The following is a 16,631-nucleotide window of genomic DNA, read 5'->3' on the forward strand; positions in this document are numbered from 1 at the left end:
AAGGGATTGGGGATTCCAGAAACTATAATCTAACCCAATTAGAACACAGCTAAAAAAAAAAAATGCAGCTCCACTTTTAAGAGACTCATTTTGTTAGGAGATAACTTACATTTTCCAAGATTCATGGATAAATATTCTCAGAAGTTTCATGTCTCATTCTGATGGACTGTAATGCTTCTCTTAAGCTGAAAACCCAATTACTTACACTTGGGAATGTAGAAAATAAGATAGTGGAGATATAATACTAATGAGAAAAAATGACAAAGAAAATGGACATAGTATATGAAAGGAGAAATTTCATACCCAAAACCATTCTTGATGAATATCTTGACTGGTTGTACTGGAAAGTCTTAACTTTGATATCTCTTTAAAGATATTAAAGAGCTGCTATAAAGCACTGATGTGACTATGTTACTGTAGTATGCTGATTTTAAGTTCCTTGGGTATAAACCAAGGAGTGGGATAGCTGGGTCAAATGGTGAGTCCATTCCAAGCTTTCTGAGGAATCTCCATACTGCTTTCCAGAGTGGCTGCACCAATTTGCATTCCCACCAGCAATGTATGAGTGTACCTTTTCCCCCACTTCCACACTAACACCTATTATTGCTTGTATTCTTGATAATAGCCATTCTAATTGGAATGAGATGAAATCTTAGGTTGGTTTTAATTTGCATTTCTGTAATTACTAGAGATATTGAACATCTTTTCATATATATATATAAATATATATATTATATGTGTGTGTGTGTGTGTGTGTGTGTGTGTGTAATAGCCTGTTTATCTTCTTCTATGAAGTGTCTGCCCAGTTCCTTAGCCCACTTATTGGTTGGGTTCTTTGTATTTTTTGGTGTAAAGCTTTATAAGTTCTTTATAAAGTTTGGAAGTTAGTGCTCTATCCACATCAATGTTCATAGCTGCTCAATTCACAACAACTAGATTGTGGAACCAACCTCGATGCCCTTCAGTAAATGAATAGATAAAGAAACTGTGGTATATATACACAATTGAATATTATTCAGTCATAAAGAAGAATAAAATTATGGTATTTGCAGGTAAATGGAGAATATCATGTTAAGTGAAATAAGCCAATCCTCAAAAACCAAAGGCTGAATGTTTTCTCTGAGAAGTGAATGATGATACATAATGGGGGTGCGGATGGTTAAGAGAAGAATGGAGGACTTTGGACTGTAGAGGGGAATGAGAGGAGGGAGGGAGTGGGGGTAGGAAAGATAGTGGAATGAGACAGACATCATTACCCTATGTACACGTATAATTACACAAATGGTGTAATTAATTAACTTTAATTAATGATAATGTCCCAACACCAGTTTGTTGTAACAAATGTCCCATACTAAGTTTAGATATTAATAACAGAGAAAACTGTATGTGAAGTTTCATGGCAACTCCATACTATCATTGGAATTTTTATGTAAAGCTCAAATGTCTTTAAAATTTACAAAGTTCATTAAAAATAAAAAAAATTATAAAAGAACCATTTTGTATTCATTGTGTAAGTTGCACTTTTTGGTCAACATCTTTTCTGATAGCTATCCATGTTGATACTTGTAACTACAATTTTATATGTTTGTTGTAATACAGTATCTTGTCAGATGAATCTGTGTGATCTGCTTCTACTTTTTGTCATGGGCATTATTTCCTATTAAAAAATACTACAATAAATATTCCAATATATATTTCATAACAAACTTATGCAATAATATAACTTTTTTTCTAGAGCATAAATCTAGGGGGTAGAATTGCTTACTTATAAAGTATGTGCACATCCGATCTAAGATGTTACAGTTTTGTATCAACTTATCCTCTCATCACAAATATATGTTTCTATTATTTCACAAATCATTCAGCATTTTATATCATCAGACTTTTGGTTTTGTTAGCCTTTTAGATGTTAAATAGACTTTAGTAAAATTAATATGCATTTTCTAGATTATTATGAGACTAAGTATCTTAAAAATACACTTATTGGCTGGGTATGATTTTCTGTAATGTACTTCCCTTTTTTATTAGGATGTCTCTCTTTCTCTTGGTGACTTTTGTATCTTTATTCCCATTATTGATCCCTAATCATTTAGTTTTGCTACAAATAATTTATTTCATAGGTTTTATATTTTCACAGGCTTTCAAGGTCTTTGAACAGAAGTTATTTTTAATGCGTTGAAATCTTTTTTTCCATTATAATGTGTGTTTTATGTCTTACCTCCTGCTAATAAATATATTTTCCAATTTTAATTAAAATGCCCATCTAGAATTGAGTTAATATACATATGGTTAATTTTATTGTTCTTAGGTCTATAGTTCTATGAATTTTGGCAAATGTAAAAGCCATGAAACCATCTCCAAAACAAGATACAGCATATTGCCATTACCACAGGAAAAAAAACAAACAAACAAACAAACAAACAAAAAAACCCTTCTTCATGCTGTTTGTGGTAACTTTCCCCCTAAACCCTGTACTCAGCCTCTGGAAACCACTGGTCTATTTTATTTGTACACTAAGCATATGCTTAACTTTCTAAGAAACTGATACGAACTCCTTTAAAAAATGATACCACTTGCATTCTGACCAGTAACATACAAGAGTTTCCGTTACTTCACATCTTCCTTTGCCTTTTGCATATTGCTTTTTTGGTAATTTTAGATACTCTGGTGTTTAGTGTTAGTTTAGTGGTTTTCATTTGAATTTCCTTAATAAGTAGTAAGTCAAGCATTTTCTTTTGTGCTCAATTGCTATTCTAGATGTCTTCTTTGGTGAAGAATATGTATAAACACTTGCCACCAGAAGACTTCTGGAGCTAATAAATTTAGTAAAGAAGGAGGACACAGGATCAACATACTCCATCAATCACTTTCCTTTACTTCAATAATGAATCTGCTGAAAAAAAATTAGGGAGATGGACCAGAGAGGTTGGTGAGGTAGAGGTGATTGATTTCCACATTGCTCTGTGGCATGAGACCAGGAAAGTGAATAAATATCTTCTCAGTGAGGTTAGTGATAAGAGGGATTCCACTGGAATTTAATACGGAACTTTTAGATAAACTTAGAAAGTTTGGCTATAATAAAATAAAAGGAAAAAACCCAACACAGGTGCCAGTGACCTGGGAGCAGATCTACCATGGGAAACCTGGGGAGTAGAACTAGGCGAACTTACATGTCAGGTGGCCCCATGTCATGTCTTCTTACAGAGATCAGAGATCAACATTATTGGACTGATTCAGTGGGTGAGCTACACCGACAAATCACATAAAAAACACATTAAAAAGATAGCGCAACATTATCAAATGGGTTTCATCCTAGGGAAGTAAAGTTGGTTCAACACACAGATTTTAATAAATGTAATTCATCTTAAAAATAGATTTGAAGAATCACATGATTATCTCAATAGATGCAGAAAAAGGATTTGACAAAACTCAGCATCTATTTATGATTGAAACACCAGAAAAACTATGGTAGTAAGAGCATACCTAAATATTTTAAAGCTATAATAAATATGACTGACCCAAGGCTAATATCATTCTAAACAGAGAAAAGCTCCTGTCTCCTCTGAAAACAGGAATGAGATAGGGATGCCCCCTTCCCCCACTTCTATTCTCCATAGTTCTTGAAACTCTAGCTGGAGCAATTAGGCAGGAGAAAGAAATTAAAGGGATACAAATAGGAAAAGAATAGCTCATATTATATCTGTCTGCCGACAATATGATCCTATATATAACAGACCCCAAAGAATTCACTGGAATTTTTCTAAGGCTCATAAATGAATTCAGTAAAGTAGCATGATATAGAATTAACACTTGTAAATCATTCATATTTCCATACACGAATGATGAATTTACTGAAAAGGGAAATTAGGAAAATTATACCATTCATTGTAGTCTCAGAAAAATCAAAATATTTGGGAATCAATGAACAAAAGAGGTGAAAAACCTCTACAGTGAAAACTACAGAACACTAAAGAAAGAAAGTGAAGAAGACCTTAGAAGATAGATCTCCCATGTTCTTGGAGAGGCAGAATTAACATTGTCAAAATGGCCATACTACCAAGAGCACTATACAGATTTAATGCAATTCCTTTAAAAATTTCAGTGATGTCCCTCAGAGTAAAAGCAGTCATAAATAAGATTCCCAAAAGAGCCAAAGCAATCTGTAGCACCACAATACCAGAACTTAAATTATACTACAGAGCTATGCGAACAAAAGCAACATGGTATTAGCACCAAAACAGACAAGAATATCAATGGAATAGAATAGAAGACAAAGAGACAAACCTATAAAATATAGTTATCTCATAATAGACAAAGGTGCCATAAACATACATTGGAGAAAAGATAGCCTCTTCAACAAATCTTGCTGGGAAAATTGGAAATCCCAAAGTAGGAGAATGAAATTGAACCCCTATTTCTCATCCTGCACAAAACTCAACTCAAAGATGACCTAAGACCTTGGTATTAGACCAGAAACCCTGCATCAACTAGAAGAAAATGTAAGACCAACACTCCAACATGTCAGCTTAGGAAATGACTTCTCAACAAGACACCTATAGCTCAAAAAGTAAAATAAAAAATCAATATATAGGATGGTACCAAGCTAAAAACCTTTTTCATAGCAAAGGAAACAATCAAGTCAATCAAGTACATTAAGAGAGATCCTACAGAAGGGGAGAAAAATCCTTAAATCCTTTTTACCTGCACCTTAAATACAGTATTAATCTCAAGGATATATAAAGAACTCAAAAAATATGCACCAAAAAAAGAAAGAAAGAAAGAAAACAAATAACACAATCATTAAATGGGCAACGAACTGAACAGACACTTCTCAAAAGAATTAATATGAACGGTCAACAAATATGGAAAAATGTTCAACATCTCTGGCAATTAGAGAAATACACATTAAAACTGCACTGAGATTTCATCTAACACTAATCAGAATGGCAATTATCAAGAATACAATGTGGTGTTGAGGATGTGGGAAAAAGGTACACTTGTATGTTCCTGGTGCAGACTGCAAAATGATACAACCACTCTGGAAAGCAGTATGGAGATTCCAAAAAACTTGGAATGAAACAATCATTTCACCCAGTCATACCACTCCTCAGTATATATCCAAAGGAGTTAAAATCAGCATACTATCATGACACAGCATCATCAATCGTGTAGCACCTCAATTCACAATAGCTAAACTGTGGAACTAAGCTAGGTACCCTTCAACAGGTAAATGGATAAAGAAAATGTGGTATATATAGATGATGGAGTACTATTCAGTCATAAAGAAGAATAAAATTATGACTTTTGCCAGTTAATGGATGGATCTTGAGACTCATGATTAGTAAAATAAGCCAATCCCCAAAAGCCAAACATTGAACATATTCACTGATATGTCAAAGCTAATCCACAATAAGGGGATGCAGATGAGGTAAAAAATAGATATTCAGTAGATTAGACAAAGGTGAATGAAGGGAAGGGAGAGGATATAGGAATAGGAAAGATGGTAGAATGACTCTGAAATGATTTTTCTATGTACATATATGAATATACCATAGTGAATCTTAGGATCACCTACATCCATAAGAACAGGGTCCTAACTAGTCTATCATATATTCCTTCCTTGTGCAATTTTATCAGAATGAATTCTACTGTCATATATGACTAAAACGAACCAATACTAAAAGAAAAAACAGGCTGCAGATGCCATTGCCCTCACCTGGAGGTCTTTTCTCTAAGCACAGCTGCCCCCAATGCTGCTACCACCTACTCTGCTTCTACTGTTGTCCACAGGTCTTTTCTTTGGGTATGGCTGCCTCAGGCACTGGGAAGTCTTTTCCCCAGGTGCAGCTACCACCTAGACTGCTGCCTCCCAGTGCAGCTGCTGCCTACACCACCGCCGCAGAAGCTGCTCCTACCATCACCTGGAAGTCTTCTCTCTAGAAGCGGCTACCACCAGTGATGCTGCTGCCAACCAGTTCTGTGGGTGCTGCAGCCGATAATCCACCACCTGCTGCTGCTGACCTGCTACTGCCCCTGCCCAGAGATCCACTGCCAGAGTGCCTGCAGTTTTGGTTCATGCAATCACCTCCATCTTGGGACACTGGCCAGTGCCTATGAGGCCAGGGTGCCAGCCGGTTTGCTGTCACCGACATCTTGGGACGCAGCTGCCTCTGGGGAGACTGCCAGGACCTGGAGGTTCAGTGTCAGCACGCCTGCAGGGTTGGCTGGGCCTGGAGTCTTCCCGTTGGGATCGCTGGCAACTGCCACCTTACAGCTTCTTTTCAGGGTCGCTCCTCTATCCTCTCTGTGAGTGCATCCCTGGTGATCTCTCTGCAAATTGGAACAGCACTGAGATCTTAGGACTGCAGCATGGCCAGGCCCAGGGTATCTGAAACCCAGATTGGTAGGATAGTGACTGGATCTGCATGGGCCGATCTGGGCCTGGTAATCCCATGAAGAATCAGACACAGGACTGAAAACACTGAACTCTGAAGCAAACAGTTTTTCAGTTTTCCATTGAGGGGTTTTATTTTTGTGGTTGTTGTTTTGTTATTGTTTTTGTTTTTAAAACATTATTTTTTTTCTATTCTCTAGCAACTCTACTACTTTTGGGGACTGGTATTCTTCATGCATCAGTTTATTGAGGACTGTGGTGTATGGATGATATTTTGCAGTTTTGTTGTCTATTCTTATATTTTTAATTTTTTTATTCTATATATTTTTTTCCTCTTTCTTGTCTATTTTCCTGAATCGTGTATATTTTCTCCCACTAATGGTCAGTCTCTGTCAATTCCTCCTCCACCCTTACTGTAGATATTTGCTTGTAGCTTTTCTCTTCCTTCCTCATGAACATCATGTCCTGTACTACTTCTGTTCTCTCTTTGTTCAACATTCGGAATTGTGAGATCTTTTAACAAATTAGCTGTGTATAGTGTGGACAGTAATAAAACTTGTTTCTGTTGGTTGCAAGAAAACTGTGGAAATTGTCATAGGATCTAGAGGACTTGGAGATATGTGTTGTTTACATGGGATGCAGTTGATGTTGTTGATGTTGAAGGCAAGGTGCTGGAAACCTTCAGGGACATTGTAGGTTGGCAAGGGAGAATTTTTGCTGCCTTAGATCCATACTGCTAGATGGGAAAGCACACAAACAACATGAAAAAGCAAAGGAATAAAACACCCAAACAAACCAAGATGCTCCAATGACAGAATCCACTCACAACATAGTAGAAGAAATGTCAGAGGAGTTTAGAATGTACATAGCTACACTGATCTGTGAAGTATAGTGTAAGGAATGAAATTAAAATAAAAACACAGGGAGTGAAATATCACTTTATTAAAGAGTTCCAAGATTGTGAAAAAAAAAAAAAAAAAACAGAAATCCTCAAAATGAAGAAATCAATAAACCAAATTTTAAATTCAGTAGAAATCATCACTAATAGACTAAACCACTTGGAAGACAGAACCTCAGGCAATGAAGACCAAATTTATAATCTTGAAAATAGAATTTAACATGCAGACAAGATGATAAGAAGTCATGAACAGAACTTTCAAGAAATATGGAATAGGTTTTTTCAAGATGGCGGCCTAGAGGGTGGCTGCATCTCATGTTGCTCCAGGACTCAGGATTCAAAAGAGGAGATATTGAGAGACTTGGGACCAACTCAAAGCAGCCGGGTGAGTCTCTCCTGTTGGGGAGGCGTCCTGGATGGGACCGTAGTCCCGGAACGCAGGGAACTTTGTGAAGTAGAGCTGCCCGGCGAGATGCCCCTCCCCCCGCTAGAGCAGTGAACTCGGAAAACTGGAAGTGTTGTAGGGGAGGCCGCTCAGCACAGCGCTGGGACTCGGAGCAACCACTGGGGCTCCGGCGGCTGCCCAGGGGAGGAGCGGCAAGGAGAGCTGTGTGGACTCAGAACACCAGGGCCTGCCCTGAGGAGGAGGAGGAGGAGCGTGGCCGCTTGGATTCGGAGTGGCTATACCAGAGCTACAGGCGGTTGCCAGAGGAGGAGCAGCGTGGTGAGCTGTTTGGACTCAGAGCGACTGCTTATGAACACCGGGGCCTGCCCTGAGGAGGAGGAGGAGGAGCCTGGCCGCTTGGATTCGAAGTGACTGCACCAGAGCTACAGGCGGTTGCAAGAGGAGGAGGCGATTGGTGAGTTGTTTGGACTTAAAGCAACTTCTCCTGAACACCGGGGGGCTGCCTGGAGGAGGAGCACGGTGGGTCGCTTGGTCTTGAGTGGACGCACCAGAGCTCCGGGCGGCTGCCCAGAGGAAGCGTTCAGCGGATCACGTGGATTCACAGCCACTCAGAGTGACCGCTCCTGAACACCTGGGGAGTTACCTGGAGGAGGAGGAGGAACGGGGCAGGTCACTTTGACTTGGAGTGATTGCCCAGGGCTACGGGCGATTGGTGGGAAGAGGAGGAACGCAGTGAGTTGCTTGGACTCCTAGTGACTGCACCGAAATACTGGGCGGCTGTCTGGAGGAAGAGGAGTGCGGTGGGTCTCTGGGACTCAGAGCAATTATACGGGGCCCCAGGTGGCTGCTCAGAGGAGGGGCCGCATAGCCAGGCGATTAGGTGCAGAGCAGGGTCCCAGGATCTAGGAGGCTTCTTGGTGGAAGAGCCGCACAGAGACACGCTTAGGGGCAGAGCAAAGGTTCCAGGACCGCTGGCAGATTCTCTGAGAAGGAACAGCCAAAGGAGACTCATCTGGGAAGGATGAGGATCCCAGGCCCAGGAGGTAGGGCTGGGCCCCTGGGAATTTTGGAGAGGAAGGCAGCCCAGCCCAGGCGGTAGCTGTAAACTGAGGGGAACCTCTAGGAGGGGAACTGACCAGCGAGACCTCCCCATCAGGTGAGTCTTCCCTGCCGGGTGAGATTTCCCCAAAAAGACGGTAAAACCGGAGACACAGGCCCAAACAGACCTTGCCTCAGCCCGTAGCGTAGTTTCCTTTTGGATGACCATTGGTCAACAAGTGTAGGCACCTCTGCCCACTAGCAGGGAATATACTCCACCTGAAGGCCACCACTCCTAGAGAGGCAGCTTCCTTGAGGAGCACCACATTACCAACATCCTCCAAGACTTCAGCTTACTGAAGGCTAAGAGGGGATATATATAGAAAGCTTCAAGGACACTGTAAGTAAATAGAGGAAATCTGCAATATCTCAGCAGTCCACTGATACCTGAACAATATGAGAAAACAAGGAAAGAAAATGCTGCAAACAAATCTAGATGTTACAATGCTGCCAATGACAGCATGGCAGAAGAAATGACAGAAAAGGAGTTCAGATTGTACATAATTAAAATGATCAGGGAAGCAAACGATGAGATGAAAGAGCAAATGCAGGCATTGAATGATCGCACCAATCGACAGTTAAAAGAGCAAATACAGGAAGCAAAAGATCATTTCAATAAAGAGTTAGAGATATTGAAAAAAAAACAAACAGAAATCCTTGACATGAAGGAAACAATAAACCAAATTAAGAACTCCATAGAAAGCATATCCAGTAGGATAGAACACCTGGAAGACAGAACCTCAGATATTGAAGACAAAATATTTACCCTTGAAAACAAAGTTGAACAAACAGAGAAGATGGTAAGAAATCATAAACAGAATCTACAAGAACTATGGGATATCATGAAAAGGCCAAATTTAAGAATTATTGGGATTGAGGAAGGCCTAGAGAAACAAACCAAAGGAATGAACAATCTATTCAATGAAATAATATCAGAAAATTTCCCAAATCTGAAGAATGAAATGGAAAATCAAGTTCAAGAGGCTTATAGGACTCCAAATACACAAAATTACAACAGACCCACACCAAGGCACATTATAATGAAAATACCTAACATACAAAATAAAGACAGAATTTTAAAGGCTGTGAGAGAAAAGAACCAAATTACATTCAGGGGGAAACCAATACGGATATCAGCAGATTTTTCAATCCAGATCCTAAAAGCTAGAAGGGCCTGGAACAACATTTTTCAAGCCCTGAAAGAAAATGGATGCCAACCAAGAGTCTTATACCCAGCAAAACTTACCTTCAAATTTGATGATGAAATAAAATCCTTCCATGATAAAAAAAAAGCTAAAAGAATTTACAAAAAGAAAGCCAGCATTACAGAACATTCTCAGCAAAATATTTCATGAAGAAGAGATGAAAAACAAAGAAGCAAATCAGCAAAGGGAGGAATTGTCCTAAAGGAATTGTCAAATAAAGGAGGAACCAAGTAGTGTCAAATAAATAAATAAATAAAATTTAAAAAATGAACCATATGACTGGGAAACCAAATCATATCTCAATAATAACCCTGAATGTTAATGGCCTGAATTCATCAATCAAAAGACATAGAATGGCAGATTGGATTAAACAGAAGGATCCAACAATATGTTGCCTACAACAGACTCACCTCATAGAAAAAGATACCCATCGACTAAAGGTGAAAGGATGGGGAAAAATATACCATGCACATGGACTCAGCAAAAAAGCTGGAGTATCCATCCTCATTTCAGACAATGTGGACTTCAAGCCAAAGTTAGTCAGAAGGGATAAAGAAGGTCATTTCATACTGCTTAAGGGAAGCAAAAATCAGCAAGATATAACAATCATGAACATCTATGCCCCAAACAGTGGCTCATCCATGTATGTCAAACAAATCCTTCTCAATTTCAGAAACCAAATAGACCATAACACAATAATACTAGGTGATTTTAACACGCCTCTCTCACCACTGGACAGATCTTCCAGACAAAAATTGAACAAAGAAACCATTGATCTCAATAACACAATCAATAATTTAGACTTAACGGACATTTATAGAATATACCATCCAACCAAGAGCGAATAAATTTTCTTCTCAGCAGCACATGGATCCTTCTCTAAAATAGACCATATATTATGCCACAAAGCTAATGTTAGCAAATACAAGAAGATAGAGACACTACCATGTATTCTATCAGATCATAATGGATTGAAGTTAGAAATAAATGAAAGAGTAAAACACAGAAACTATTCCAACACCTGGAGATATGCTATTTGATGATGAATGGATAACAGAAGATATTAGGAAGGAAATTTAAAAATTCTTAGAAGTAAATGAGAACAAAGAAACATCATATCAAAATCTCTGGGACACTATGAAAGCAGTACTTAGAGGGAAATTTATTTCATGGAGCGCATTTAATAAAAGAAGTAAAACTCAACAAATAAACGACCTCACACTACAGCTCAAAGCCCTAGAAAAAGAAGAACAGAACCGCACCAAAAGTAGTAGAAGACAGGAAATAGTTAAACTCAGAGCTGAAATCAATGAAATTGAAACAAAAAAAAATACAAAAAATTGACAAAATAAATAGTTGGTTCTTCGAAAAAATAAACAAAAGTGATAAACCTTTAGACACACTAACAAAGAGAAGACGAGAGAAAACCCAAATCACTAAAATTTGGAATGAACAAGGAAATATCACAACAGACAGGATTGAAATACAAAACATAATTAGAAGCTATTTTGAAAATCTATACTCCAACAAAATAGAAAATTTCGAAGACATCAACAGGTTTGTAGAGACATATGAATTGCCTAAACTGAACGAGGAGGACATACACAACTTAAATAGACCAATTTCAAGTACTGAAATAGAAGAAGTCATCAAACACCTACTAACAAAGAAAAGTCCGGGACCAGATGGGTTCTCAGCCGAGTTCTAAAAAACTTTTAAAGAAGAGCTCATTCCAATACTTCTCAAAGTATTCCATAAAATAGAAGAGGAGGGAACCCTCCCAAACTCATTCTATGAAGCCAATATCACCCTGATACCTAAACCAGACAGAGACTCATCAAGGAAAGAAAATTTCAGACCAATATCCTTAATGAACATCGACGCAAAAATTCTCAACAAAATTTTAGCAAATTGCATACAAAAACATATTAAAAAGATAGTGCAGCATGATCAAGTGGGTTTCATCCCAGGGATGCAAGGTTGGTTCAACATCAGGAAATCAATAAATGTAATTCACCATATCAATAGACTTAAAGTCAAGAATCACATGATTATTTCAATAGATGCAGAAAAAGCATTTGATAAAATACAGCACCCCTTCATGCTCAAAACACTAGAAAAAATAGGGATAGTGGGAACATTCCTTAACATTGTAAAGGCCATTTATGCTAAGCCCATGGCTAATATCATTCTAAATGGTGAAAAACTGAAAGCATTCTCCCTAAAAACTGGAACAAGGCAGGGATGCCCTCTTTCACCACTTCGATTCAACATCGTTCTTGAGACTCTAGCCAGAGCAACTAGAAAAACCAAAGAAATTAAAGGGATACGAATTGGAAAAGAAGAACTCAAACTATCTCTGTTTGCTGATGACATGATTATATATTTAGAGGAACCTGGAAATTCCACCAGAAAACTCTTAGAACTCATAAGTGAATTTAGTAAAGTAGCAGGTTACAAGATCAATGCTCATAAATCCAACACATTTGTATACATAAGTGATGAATCTTCAGAAAGAGAAATTAGGAAAACTACCCCATTCACAATAGCCTCGAAAAAAATAAAATACTTGGGAATCAATCTCACAAAAGAGGTGAAAGACCTCTACAATGAGAACTACAAAACACTAAAGAAAGAAATTAAAGAACACCTTAGAAGATGGAAAGATCTTCCATGTTCTTGGATAGGCAGAATTAATATTGTCAAAATGGTCATACTACCTAAAGTGCTATACAAATTCAATGCAATTCCAATTAAAATCCCAATGACGTACCTTACAGAAATAGAGCAAGCAATTATGAAATTCATCTGGAAGAATAAGAAACCGAGAATAGCTAAAGCAATCCTTAGCAGGAAGAGTGAAACAGGGGGTATTGCAACACCAGATCTTCAACTCTACTACAAAGCAATAGTAACAAAAATGGCATGGTATTGGTACCACAATAGAAAGGTAGATCAATGGTACAGAATAGAGCACACGGACACAAACCCAAATAAATACAATTTTCTCATACTAGACAAAGGTGCCAAAAATATGCAATGGAGAAAAGATAGCCTCTTCAACAAATGGTGCTGGGAGAATTGGAAATCCATATGCAACAGAATGAAACTAAACCCATATCTCTCACCATGCATGAAATTAAACTAAAAAATGGATTAAGGACCTTGGAATCAGACCAGAGACCCCGCAGATTATAGAAGAAAAAGTAGGTCCAGATCTTCAACATGTCAGCTTAGGACCAGACTTCCTTAACAGGACTCCCATAGCACAAGAAATAAAAGCAAGAATCAATAAATGGGATAGATTCAAACTAAAAAGCTTTCTCTCAGCAAAGGAAACTATCAGCTGTGAAGAGAGAACCTACAGAGTGGGAGAAAATCTTTGCCAATCATACTTCAGATAGAGCACTAATCTCTAGAATTTATAAAGAACTCAAAAAACTCTACTCCAAGAATACAAATAATCCAATCAACAAATGGGCTAACGAAATGAATAGACACTTCACAGAAGAAGATGTACAAGCAATCAACAGATATATGAAAAAATGTTCATCATCTCTAGTAATAAGAGAAATGCAAATCAAAACAACCCTAAGATTCCATGTCACCCCAATTAGAATGGCGATTATCAAGAATACAAGCAACAACAGGTGTTGGCGAGGATGTGGGGAGAACGGTACACTCAAACATTGCTGGTGGGGCTGCAAATTAGTGCAGCCACTCTGGAAAGCAGTGTGGAGATTCCTTAGAAAACTTGGAATGGAACCACCATTTGACCCAGCTAGCCCACTCCTTGGCCTATACCCAAAGGACTTAAAATCAGCATACTACAGAGATACAGCCACATCAATGTTCATAGCTGCTCAATTCACAATAGCTAGACTGTGGAACCAACCTAGATGTTCTTCAATTGATGAATGGATAAAAAAACTGTTGTATATATATACAATGGAATATTACTCAGCCATAAAGAATGATAAAATTATGGCATTTTCAGGCAAATGGATAAAATTGGAGAATATCATGCTAAGTGAGATAAGCCAATCTCAAAAAGCCAAAGGACGAATGATATCACTAATAAGTGGATGATGACACATAATGGGGTTAGGGAAGGGTTAGTGTTAGGGTTAGAGTTAGGGTTAGGGAGGGGGGCAATATGGGGGAAGGAAGGACTGTATAGAGGAAAAAGAGGTGTGGGAGGGGTGGGGGGAAGGGAAAAAATAACAGAATGAATCAAACAACATTACTCTATGTAAATTTATGATTACACAAATGGTATGCCTTTACGCCATGTACAAACAGAGAAGCAACATGTATCCCATTTGTTTACAATAAAAAAAAATACATTATAAAAAAAATATGGGATAACAGGAAAAGAGCAAATTGAGGATTTATTGGGATAGATGAAGGTACAGAGATACAAACCAAAGGAATGCACAATCTTTTCAGTGAGAGAATATCAGAAATTTTCCAAATCTAAAGAATGCAATGGAAAATCAAATACAAGAGGCTTAGGTGACCCCAAATGTGCAAAATTACAACAGAACTACATCAAGGCACATTATAATGAAAATGCCTAGCATACAGAATAAGGATAGAATTTTAAAGGTTATGAGAGAAAAACATAAGATTGTATATACGGGGAAACCAATACAGATCTCAACTTGTTTCTCAACCCAAACTCTCAAAACTAGGAGGTCTTAGAATAGCCAATACCATTCTCTGAAAGAAAATGGATGCCAACCAAGAATTTTATATCCAGAAATATTGTTTCAGATTTGAAGATGAAATAAAAACCTTCCATGATAAACAAAAGTTAAAATAATTCACAATTAGGAAGTTTGTGCTACAGATCATTCTCAAAAAACTAGTTCATGAGGATGAAGTAAGGAAAAAAAATGTGAAAACCAGCAAAGAGAGGAGCAACTAAAGGAACAGTCAAGCAAAGGAGAAACTAAGTCAAATTAAAAACCAGAAATAAACCAAAATGACCAGGAACACACAACATTTCTCAACAATAACCTTGAATATTAATGACCTAAACTCATTAATCAAAAGACATAGACTGGCAGATTAGATTTAAAAACAAGCCCCATCAATATGTTGTCTCCAAGGGACTCACCTCATAGGCAAAGATACCCACAGACTGAAGGTGCAAGGATGGGAAAAAATACATCACTCACATGGATCAATTAAACAAGTAGGGGTATCTAGCCTCATATCACATAAGGTTGACTTCAAGCCACAGTTAATCAGAAGGGACAAACATGGACATTTCATACTGCTTAAGGGAATTATACATCCACAAGACATAATAATCATAAATATTTATGCTCCAAACAATGGAGCATCTATATACATCAAACAAAGTCTTCTCAACTTCAAGAACCAAATAGACCACAACACAATCATACCGGGTGACTTTAACACACCTGTCTCAGTACTGGATAGATCTTCCAAACAAAAACTAAACAAACAAACTCTATATCTAAATAATGCAACCAAAATTTAGATTTAAAAGACATATATAGAATATTTCATCCATCAATGAGCATATATATTTTCCTCTCAGCAGCACATTAATCCTCTCTAAAATAGATCATCTTATGCCATAAACCAACTCTTAGTAAATACTAAAAAATAGAGATAATATTCTGCATCCTATCAGATCATAAAGGAATAAAATTAGAAATCAATAATAGAATAAACAATAGAAGCTACTGTAACACCTGGAGACTAAATAATATGCTGCTGAATGATGAACGGATAACAGAAGAATCAGAGATGAAATAAAAAAAAATACTTAGAGGTAGATGAGAATAGTGATACAACAAATCAAAATCTCTGGGAACCATGAAGACAGTGCTAAGAGGAAAGTTCATTGCATTGAGCTCATTCATTAAAAGAATAAAAAGTCAACAGATAAATGACCTATCATTATTACACGAAGCCCTAGAAATATAAGAACAAATCAACACCCAAAACAGAAGAAAGGAAATAATTAAAATCAAAACCAATATCAATGAAATTGAAATAAAAGAAACAGTTAAAAAATTGATAAAATGAAAAGTTGGGTCTTTGAAAAAATAAATAAAATTGATAAACCCCTAGCCACGCTAATGAAGAGAAAAAGAGAGAAAACTCAGGTTCCTAAAATACATGATGAAAAGGATATATCACAGCATACACTACTGAAATACAGAATTAAGGGAATTATACATTCACAAGGAGAAACTAAGTCAAACTACTTTGAAAATTCATACTCCAATAAAATAGAAAACCTTGAAGTCTTCAATAAATTTCTAGAGACATATGACCTACCCAAACTGAATCAGGAGGCCACACATCATTTAAACAGATCAATTACAAGTAATGAAGTAGACAATGCCATTAAAATCCTACCAACCAACAAAAGCCCAGGACCAGACAGATTCTCAGCTGAGTTCTACAAGACCTTCAAAGAAGAATTAGCACCAATACTCCTCAAAGTATTCCATGAGATAGAAAAGGAGGGAACCCTTCCAAACTTGTTCTGAGGATAACGTTACCCTGATACCAAAACCCGACAAAGACACATCAAGGAAATAAAACTTCAAATAGACACAAAAATTCTCAATAAAATTCTGGCAA

The sequence above is a fragment of the Sciurus vulgaris genome (assembly GCF_902686455.1).
Source record: "Sciurus vulgaris genome assembly, chromosome: 9".
Lineage (NCBI taxonomy): Eukaryota > Metazoa > Chordata > Mammalia > Rodentia > Sciuridae > Sciurus > Sciurus vulgaris.